Genomic DNA, 10230 nt, shown 5'->3' with positions numbered 1-10230 from the left:
TATACTTATCCCCAAAATGTAACACTTGCTCTCCTAAACTATGAGAGTGCATATTTACCCCTCTAAACAATTACCCATGTAAATAAAGATACCAATTAGTAGTGATTGAATTCCTTCTATGGTTTCACATGAGAAACCGGTACAAATATAACCTACATGTCCAATTGAACTGTCCTACGGGTTCCACCGACCTAGTGACACACCAACCACGCCCTCTTTCTTTGTCTTTCAGCCCCCTGAACAAAATAAGTAAGGCCTCGCTCTTTCTAATTTAAGGAAAAAAAAAAAAAAAAAAGGGGCGGATTGCCCGTTTGAACTGGCGAAGGCCTATGCTAAAGTAAGAAAGAAAGTACGTTAAGGTTATGAAATGAGGTCAGTTGGTTAAGGAAAGCTCAAATTATAAAATCGCTTAGCTGTTAATGAATTAATTAAGTAGTAGTAAGGCGTTGGTACGGAGTTGTGTCAGTTGTAGATATAGACTAGGCTAAGGGATGGACTTCATCTCTTCTATTCTCTATACTTACGCCTTAAACTTCCGCTGAGTCTAACGAGGCTCAGGTGTGGAGCCTTCTACTGTGGGCCGAGACTATGCAAAAGTAGAACACCATAGAAATTTTGTTGACTTTATCATAAACCTTGATTTCGCTACGGTCAATAAGAACCTAGAATAGTAGAAATCGGTTTGTGTTTCGCTTCCAAAGTCAGTCGTCTTTGCTCCCAAGTGTGAACTGTAGACGACTCTCTAATGGTTCCATTCCTTTTTACTTAACTTCTGGGTTGACCCAACCCAAATGAGAAGAAGAGGGTCAGCCAAAGAGCGGGCAGCTCTACTTTGTACATTTGCTGAGGCAGACCTATTAGGCATTTTAGAAAAGGGAAGGGAGCTTCTCACCAAAGGAGGCAGTAGGAATGAAGGTGGCAGGAAGCTACCGCTTCTAGAATGCAAGCATACCTTGACTTTTTTTTTTAGAGCGTACCACTATTGAAATAATAAAAAAAGATTTGTGGATGAAGTAATCAGAGTAACAAATGATTACAGTTGCGAAAACCGGAGAAAGTTGGTTACCTTTTGAATCAAAGTAGCGACGAGCTGAGTACTACGACTATAGGGGGGAGCAAAGCTTCATAGACAGCTTCGTTTCCTCATCACTTCTTTCGGGTGACTAGCTTCTCAAGTGGGTGGCTTGGTAAGCAAGCTACCTTCAGCATCGGTAAAATCCTTAAAAAGAATAGGCTAGAATGGTGGGGAAGGAGGCCCTCCTACTTCAATGGAAAGGGGGGAATCACCGTTTCATAGCCGCTCCTTTACAACTATCTTTCGCCTAACATGATCACGAACAAAGATAGAGAATTGCGTAGATAGAAGGACGAAACAATCTCTTGCATTAGATACTGTCCAGCAATCCTCCATCGAAGTGAGTCCTGCTCCAAGGTCTTCGATACACTTTGAGAGCAGTAAAAGCCTATCTCTAACTCTAAAAGGGCTAATGCACTCCACTTTCCACAAGGTGTAAAAGAAAGGACCAAGCTAGATTATCGAAAGGAGACAGCAAGCGAGCTTATACCCCATCCCATGGATAATAGTTTAGGGAAGTAAATGTGCATTCTTGTAGTTTAAGGGATAAGGGATAAGTGTAAAAGGAGTATAGTTTAGGGGGTAAAGTGTAATTTCTCCTATGCCATATCAAAATATCAATTCAAAACCAAATAATATTCATTCTTAATATTTTCATTTATAACAAGAAGGTTTATTATATCTCATTACCAAACAATGAGCTCATTAATTTAGGATGAATCAATAAATAATAGGACCAAATTATGATAAATCAAATTAAAACTATAGTTACTCAAATTTCTAATCGCAATAATATCAAATGAAAAAAAAAAAAAAAATCAAACTCAAAATCATATTGTCAAAAGGAAATGTACAATATATATATATATATATATATATAAAGCTAATTGAGAATCATGTATGGCTTCAAGCAAGCTACTAAGATTACAAACCTCAATTCAAATTTCAAATCGTAAAGCTTTTGAACAAGATTAATCGAAGTTGATTAACTTTGTACTAATACATTTCAAATAAGACTTTCTATACATATCACCCTTGGAATGTCAGTATCAAATTAAATGTTGTTAAAAGCACACTTAGGTATGAGACTATCCACCAGAACCCGAAACTTGATCCACCTAATACAAACCGTCCGATTCGTACTAGAAAACCAATCAACCCGACACCAATGACGATCAACGGCAAATCTCAACCTCTAGCAATCAAGACTAGCGGATTGGTGGACAAGTCTTCTCTTCAAAATCTAATTCCAACCAACCCAACCAGCCAATACATCGAAACCAAGCTAATTTTTGCAAGTAAGAGGTGTTTCCAATCATTTGTTGCCAGATATGTCGAGATCCAACAAGATCTCGTCAACATCCTTCGAGATCCGGCTAGTTCTCTTTGAGATCTCGCTAAATCCAATCATATGTTGGCCGAATCTGGAGGATTTTGGCAAATTTCAACCATTTTCGCCACATTTCAACCATATCCTTCTTCCCCAAGTCCAACAGACTACCAGCCGACATCAACTGAGGTCCGACTTGCCCGAACTAGCTCATCTTACTGGTCGAGGGCAGATCTAGATTTTGGAGACCCGAAGTGGTTGAGTCAGTTCCAAGTTAGGCACAAACCCAACCCGTGGACAGCCCAAATTAGGTAGGCTTAAAGCACAAAGTTCAAGACCCCAAAGTCTGAGCACTTTGCTTGGCCAAAAAAATAAAACTCAATTCATGAAGCGCTCTTTAGGCTCTCTTTTTTGGCCCTTTTTGAAGAAGCACAAAGCCCATCTACGCATGTTTTTAATCTTATTGCTAAAAAAGATATAATCATCAAAATTAATTGCTTCATCTTGAAAAAAAGTTGACATGAGCCAATGATTTACCATATAACCACTATTCTTAAGGTGTTGTATTACACAAACAATTTTTTTTTAGTTATATGTCAAAAGATACAAATAAGTTTAATTTATATTTCTCATACTTTCTGGTCTATGATTTTTAAATGTATGTTGATTGAATCAACTCCATTACATATTAGTAAGATCACCGGCCAAGATCCCAGTTTAGTGGCATTCCTGCTCTCCTTTATGAGGAGAACTGGGGTTCAAATCCCCCTCCCTATTATTGTAAATATCAAATAATATATATATATATATATATAGACGCACACACTAGTAACATCACCGATTCCAGCCACATGACAAGTAGAAGATAACCCACCGCTTTCTTAGCATGTTAAAATTCTTTAAGCTACAATCGTATTTACAATTAAAGTTAGAAACAGTTTTGTGACCAAATGAAAGGAGGAACAAAAGAGAAATAAGAACAAAAAAAAAAGGGAAGGGAGGGGGGAATATGCATAAAAATGTAAAAAGAACAAAGCTTTTCAAATTCAAATTAAAAATCATAAAACAACAAAAAATGAAGAATAGGCCACAACCTGGTTCACTATCCTACAAGAGTCAAGTTTTCCTCAGGAATGTAATTTGATCCAGTGCAATTCACACCACGAGCACCATCACACTGTAAAACCCTAAGCTTCCCTTCCTGTATTCAAAAGTAAAATTGCAATTTAAATAATATATACACTCATAATAACCAAGATTTCTCTGAAAGTACACAAGTGCACCTTTGTTCCATAAACAAGACCTCCTCCAGCAAATGGATGAAAGCAAGCAACATTGACCTCATCCTCTGCACTTGGAAGCACTCCCACAAGTTCCATATCTGAAACTCTGTAAACCTGAATGACAAAAATTGAAGTGTTGATACTTCAGTGTTCTGTTGCATTGTTGCTAAAATCCCAGAGGTAAATTTGTTTGGTGCAACCAAAGACTTCATATTATTATGAGCTGAACATTTGCATTTGTTGTATTTGCAGTTCTCACCCACATCTGAGCACATATTACTTGCCTACGGTCGACGTCATGGTTCTCTTCTTAAAAGCATTGTCATTGATGGGGAAACAACATTACCTATTTACACTATTCTGGAGGTAACAGCATTTTCTTTTCATGGTTTTTGTTAAAAACTTAAAATAGTTTCCTATCATGAATTTTCTTTTCAATTGCTTCTTTACTATGCTGGAAATTTCTCTGTTAGATTCAGGTTCTCTACATTTTGTTTTTGTCATTCAGGTTTACAGAGTNTTTAACCTGTGAGTTCAGATAATTGATTTTTACAATAATATTGTTGCCATATCGGTGATCAAGACTGAAGCCACATAACCAATCAACCCAATGCATCATTTAGGCATTAAACCTTCAAGAATGATCCTTGAAGTAGATCATTTATTTTCGTGAACGTGGGCTAGTCGTTAATAATAATAATTGGTTAACAAATTTAAAACAAGTTTAGTATAAAGTTCCACAACCAAGTGAGTGAGTCCAAGTGTTTAACTAGTATAAGACCGTCTCTAATGGTCCAAAACTCTGCTATCAATAACCAACATGATAGGAGAAAGCTTTAACCATTTTATAAGGGTAGGGAGTTTTACTAGGAGTATGGTGGAGAAAGCTGGGTTGTAAAATTCTCAGTTTCTCACTAGAGGACACTTTTAGCTCTTAAAGTTTGAGGTTATTTTCATACAGGCCATTTACACTTTAAAATTTCATTTCTGCCATTCATATTAGGTTTTGTTGTTTGTTTGGCCTTTTATGTTTCATTTGACTTTTCATGAAATTGAAAATTTTAAAATGTAAAGGGCCAAACAAAATATTAAATCAAACATAAAAGGGTTAAAATAAAAATTTTGAAATATAAAGGGCAAGTATTATAACGAATCAAATACAAAATGTCAAAATAAAAATAATTCTAGATTACAAGAGTCAAATGTATAATTTAGTCTAAAATTATAAAGCTTTTTGGTTTAGAAACCAGCGGTAACTAAGAGGAGCTACAAGTTTCAATTTATTTGAGTTTTTATTTTTATTTTTAATATTATTCATAGATTATATTAGCACTTTTTTATATTATTTATAAATTTTATTGTACTATTTAATTAATTTTTAACTTTATTTTCTATATTTTAAACTAAAAATTTTTAATCTTAACTAAATAAGTTGTTTTGGAACGGATTCAAAGTCCTTAATGAATTGGTCAGATTGAAGATGAGACTATCTGTAACGAGCCAAAGAACCCAGATTTCAAGGGAAAAGGACTTTACCCAGGAGTGATTCTAGGGTGATCCTTGGAAGTGCAATTAAATTGTAACCAATCAATAAGTCAATTAAATTCTAGGGTGAATGATTATGAAAAATATATATATTAAATTCTAGGGTGATTCTTTATTCTTTAGTCATTTGAGGGGGGAAAAAAACAGTATTCCTATAGGCATAGGCAATTAAAGAAGTCACACTTCCACGAAAAAAGAAAAACAAAGAAATTTATGTGAATGCTTACAAATCACAGAACAGTGTCGTACTCTACTCTCGGAGACTCTGACTCCACTCCACTTCTGTGAAGTAGATGCTCAGCATCAATAAAGCGTTTCCTTTTTTTATCTTTTTGTTTTTTTACCCATTTTGACATTCACACAACTCACGCTGAAATTTTACAACAGAAACATTGAAGTTTAGTTTTACTTTTCCACCCTCGTCCCTTTTATCCATCTTAATTTTATTTTTGACCCAAATCATTTCTAAACTTATAAAAGTTATAAAACAAATACAGTATATCATATATATAACACCCCTTGGCCCCCATAGCCTCTTCAATTTATGATAATAGAGACAAATTCAGAATGATTAAATAAATAAATAAAAAACAGATCTATAAAGCTATTCTATTTATTTTGCTTTTTAAAAGCATGTGCCATTTTTAAACTTTTGTGTATGTTAATGATAATAGACTTGTCAAGATTTCAAAGATACTAGTACTATCGTCACATAATATAAGGCTGATGAATTTACACAAAAAAAATAAAAGATCCATTTTTTTATTCAAAAAAAAATGATACATAGATTGAGAATAAAGAGAAATAAGATAAGATATAGGGATTTTACAAAGCAATAGCAAATTGATCACTGAAAAAGAGAAATATTTTTAAAAATAACCTAAAACATATAAAAAAAAGTAACCGAACGGAGGACCACAAGTCGACAATCCAAATTATGCGATGGCTTTTGACACGCACAATACAATGGTCAAGGACTCAAGATTAGCACTAGAGACAGAGAGAGAATGTAGTGAATTCTCCATTTGTAAGAATATTCATTCTTTATTGCCAAAAGAATCTTCTTTAACAAATTAAATTATGCAAAAGTATTAGATTAAAATAATGAAAAGTATAGCGAGCTTATTGCAACGCTAGAATTGTTAGACCCTAATCAACCATGCAACTCCAACCATGCAAAGTGCAAAAAGCACCAAGACAAAGTAATCCATGATTACGAATACACGAACAAAAAGCAAAAGAAGAAAGTGAAAGAGACGACAACAACAACAAAAAAAAAAAAAAAAAAAAAAAAAACCCCAATTCGCCAACCCAAACAACAAAAAGATAACAAATAAAAAGACAAAGAGAAAACAAAAAAGCCATGTTTTCTGAAGTAGCCAAGGGTGTAGGAGGATTATTTGTTCTTCATAGATGTAATGAATACATACACATAACATTTAATTACATAAATAACAAACTTCTTTTGCCACCCCAACTTTTGATAAAACATTACTTTCATACAATAATAATAGTTAAATTGCACACCCAATTTTATAATTTGTAAATTTATGCAATAATGAGTAGTGAATTCTTTTGGATCATTTAAACTCTTTGCTTTTCTTCGATCATTCACGATCACATAAATTAGCAAGTCGTAAAAGTGGGAATTGTTATTTTCCTAGTATTGTTATACCACTTTTTCTCCACCAACTACACTAATCACATCATAATTATGAAAAAAAAAAGTTGTATCACAAAATTTACATCGCTCTAACTTCTCAAATAACAAAAGGAAATATCAAAGCTTTTGGGGGGCTTCCTTGCAAACCAAATCGGATTTGCCGTTGCTTACAATGTCTCAAATTCACGTGAAATACGTGCCCTTCTCTGACAAATATGACTTCTTTTAGCGCAATTCATCACTCTCTCTATCTCTCTCTCTCTCTCTCTCACACACGCTCTCTGTTTTCGCTATGGCTTTCAAGCTTCTTAACCTCAACATATCCCATTCTCTTGGACTATTTCATTAGCTTCTCCATCTATATCTCTCTCTTTTTCTCTCCCAAGTGTAAATTTCTACTTTAGAATCCTTTGTTTCTTACTCTTAACAGTTATGGCGCTCAAGCTTCAAATTTTCACTCTCTTTGTGCTCAACCTATTCCTTGTAACCATTACAAGCCAAAATGAGCAAAACTCAGAAACAAAATCTCTTCTTTCATTCAAAACCTCACTTAAAAACCCACAAATTCTTTCTCAATGGAACCTATCAACCCCACACTGCAACTGGGTTGGTGTCACTTGCGAAGTCGGCCGAGTTACCCAACTCGCACTCCCAACTCGGTCCCTCAAAGGCCCACTCAGTCCCTCTCTTGCCTCTCTCTCCAGCCTCATTTCCCTTGACCTCTCCTCCAATTCGCTCTACGGCGAAATCCCACGTCAAATATCTAATCTCCAAGGACTCAAAGACCTCCACCTGAGCCAAAACGAGTTGTCCGGGAAGTTACCGGTTCAACTCACTGAGTTAACTCAGTTGCAAACCCTCAAACTCGGCCTCAACTCGCTCACCGGTAAAATCCCAGAACAGCTTGGAGAACTCACTCAGCTCCGAACCCTTGACCTCTCCGGCAACGCTCTGACCGGAGGCATCCCGACCCAGATCGGAAACTTGAGCCGGCTCGAGTACTTGGGCCTTGGAAACAACTTTCTCTCAGGTTCTCTTCCACTCACACTTTTCACAAAGCTTCAATCTTTGACATCCTTTGACGTATCAAATAATTCATTTTCTGGTACAATCCCACCTGAAATTGCTAACTTGAAGAACCTCACAGACCTTTACATTGGCATTAACAAGTTTACTGGTCAATTGCCTAGAGAAATTGGCAAGCTTGAAAAGCTTGTAAACTTTTATTCACCATCCTGTTTTATAACAGGTCCATTGCAAAACTTGAGGCTTAGATTATCTTTCTATAAGGTGAACAGTTACAGCCTTTGAAGTCTTATGAAATCGCGTTTATAACAAGCCTTTTTATATGTTATGCAACTAGGATACGAAAACGAAAGCAACATACTTCAAAAATTAAAACATGTCATAGTATGTGTATTTTTTATTAATTGAGTGGCAATTAAAAGTTGTTGAAAATCTTCTTTCTGTCTATTGAGGAGTGGACGAATGTCTGTCGAAACATGGATTTCAATCATTGGAGCGTCGATCGACCGACAGTCAAATCCTAATCCTAATAGATTGTCTTCTTTAAGCTCCATTTTCAAACTTTGATATTGGACATTGTATAAGACATTACAAACTTAAAAATTATTACATTGTCATAGAATTTGTCAATCTAAAACCTAATGGAAGTAATCTTACTTGTTGCATTTATAAAAATTTAAAAAAAAAATCTCAAAAGAATGGTTATTTATTTATTTAATTAATTTTTTTATACAAGATAGAATTCTACTATAACCTAATTTAAGTGTATACGTGTGTGAAACTCCTTCCTGGAGACTTGAATCCCGGCTCTTGCCCCCTATACTCCACAAGCATTTATACTTATGAAGTGATCATCACACCAATGTGGCGTTTGGTACGGGGAATTCACGTTACTCCTGGCATCCAGATTCCTAAGAATGTGATGTCTAGGAATCACATTCCTAATAATGTAGCTATTCCTATGTTTGGTTTATTCCCAAAAATCTTAAATGAATTATTTATTTTTCTCATTCTATCCTTAGATTTGAATGTAAACTACCAAGTCATTTAAAAAAAATTGTTAAAATTGTCAATTTATAAAAAATACAATTTCCTTTAAGCTTAGGAATCTGAATTCCCATCTGTTTTAAAGGGAATCCACATTTCTACTGAGAGGGGTTTAAGCGAGGAATCCAGATTCTCCTAGCATCTGATTCCCTAACATGATTTGCAACAAAACATGGGAATCTTTAAACATTCATAGAAATCCTAAAACATTACCTTGTACCAAACGCCACACAAAGGTGTGCAGTGATTATTTATACATACATTTAGGGAGTGTCACTTGTATAAACCTTAAATGTTATTAAGGTAAAATTTCAACTAGAAATTGAGAAGTAGAGGACTTAGAAGAATAGAAGGGTTACTTCTTAAAAAAAAAAGAAAAAAAAAAAAAAAAGAAGAATAAAGAGATTTTCAAACAATGCTTAGTGATATTTGTACTGTTGTACTTAACAAACAAACAAATTGAGTATTTTTGAAAAGTTTGGATAGGATTGTACATAATCCAAACCTTTTATGATTTTTTGCCACTCGCTTTTAAAATAACGTGGGGGAGTTGAGAGTGGCGCTTGAAAACGAGGAACCATATTATTTTCATACAAAATCCAAAAGTTTCATCCATTCTGGTACCATGGGATTGGGAATTTGGGACCCTACAATGCTTCGATCATCCAAGATTCCAAAAATATTCTTGGACCCCTCTAGAGTATCCAAAAGGTACAAATGGGTCATTCAGCAAAAAAAAAAAGAAAAAAAAAAGAAAAAAGGGTACAAATGGGTCAGTCAGAGAGAGTTCAAAATCCAGATTTTTGAGCCCGGGAGCTCATGAAATGACGAAAAAATCCCTTAGTAGAGACAGCTTGGGATTTTATTTTTTGGGTAAAAAAAAAAGATATATAGAGTTTGGATGTTGCTGAAATAATTTATGGGTCCTATATATTATTTACGAGATTTATAAGTATGAAATTTGGTAAAATTAATTATAAAATTGTGTTTCACAATATTATTTATACATTTAAAAATAATTTTGTTATTATATTTTCAGTTTTTAAGAATAAGCAGTATCTAAATAGACCCATAAATAAAAACCCTTAACCAAGAACAAAAGTTTGAGAAAGAATCCTCTCATAATACATACCAATGGTCCAATAATATCATAAAACAAAAGTATAGAAATGTCTACAAGAGGATTAACAAATATCACAGAGTCTTGATGGATGAGGGGGCCTTTTCGGGCTAACGGGTTAGCGCATTTGTTGGAAGTCTA

General features: G+C 34.6%; 1 long non-coding RNA gene across 1 annotated transcript; it reads right to left on the bottom strand.

The window, feature by feature from the left end:
- Positions 1-3264: 3264 nt before the first annotated feature.
- On the bottom strand, positions 3265-3810 carry LOC136061421 (uncharacterized). Its single transcript, XR_010626208.1, has 2 exons — positions 3689-3810; positions 3265-3606 (listed from the first exon to the last, which is right to left on the bottom strand). It is a non-coding gene; the product is annotated as an uncharacterized LOC136061421 (long non-coding RNA).
- Positions 3811-10230: the final 6420 nt, after the last annotated feature.

Source organism: Quercus suber, unplaced genomic scaffold (assembly GCF_002906115.3).
Source record: "Quercus suber isolate HL8 unplaced genomic scaffold, Cork oak 2.0 scaffold_24, whole genome shotgun sequence".
NCBI classification, from domain to species: domain Eukaryota; kingdom Viridiplantae; phylum Streptophyta; class Magnoliopsida; order Fagales; family Fagaceae; genus Quercus; species Quercus suber.
This window is presented reverse-complemented; position numbering and strand designations above follow the sequence as displayed.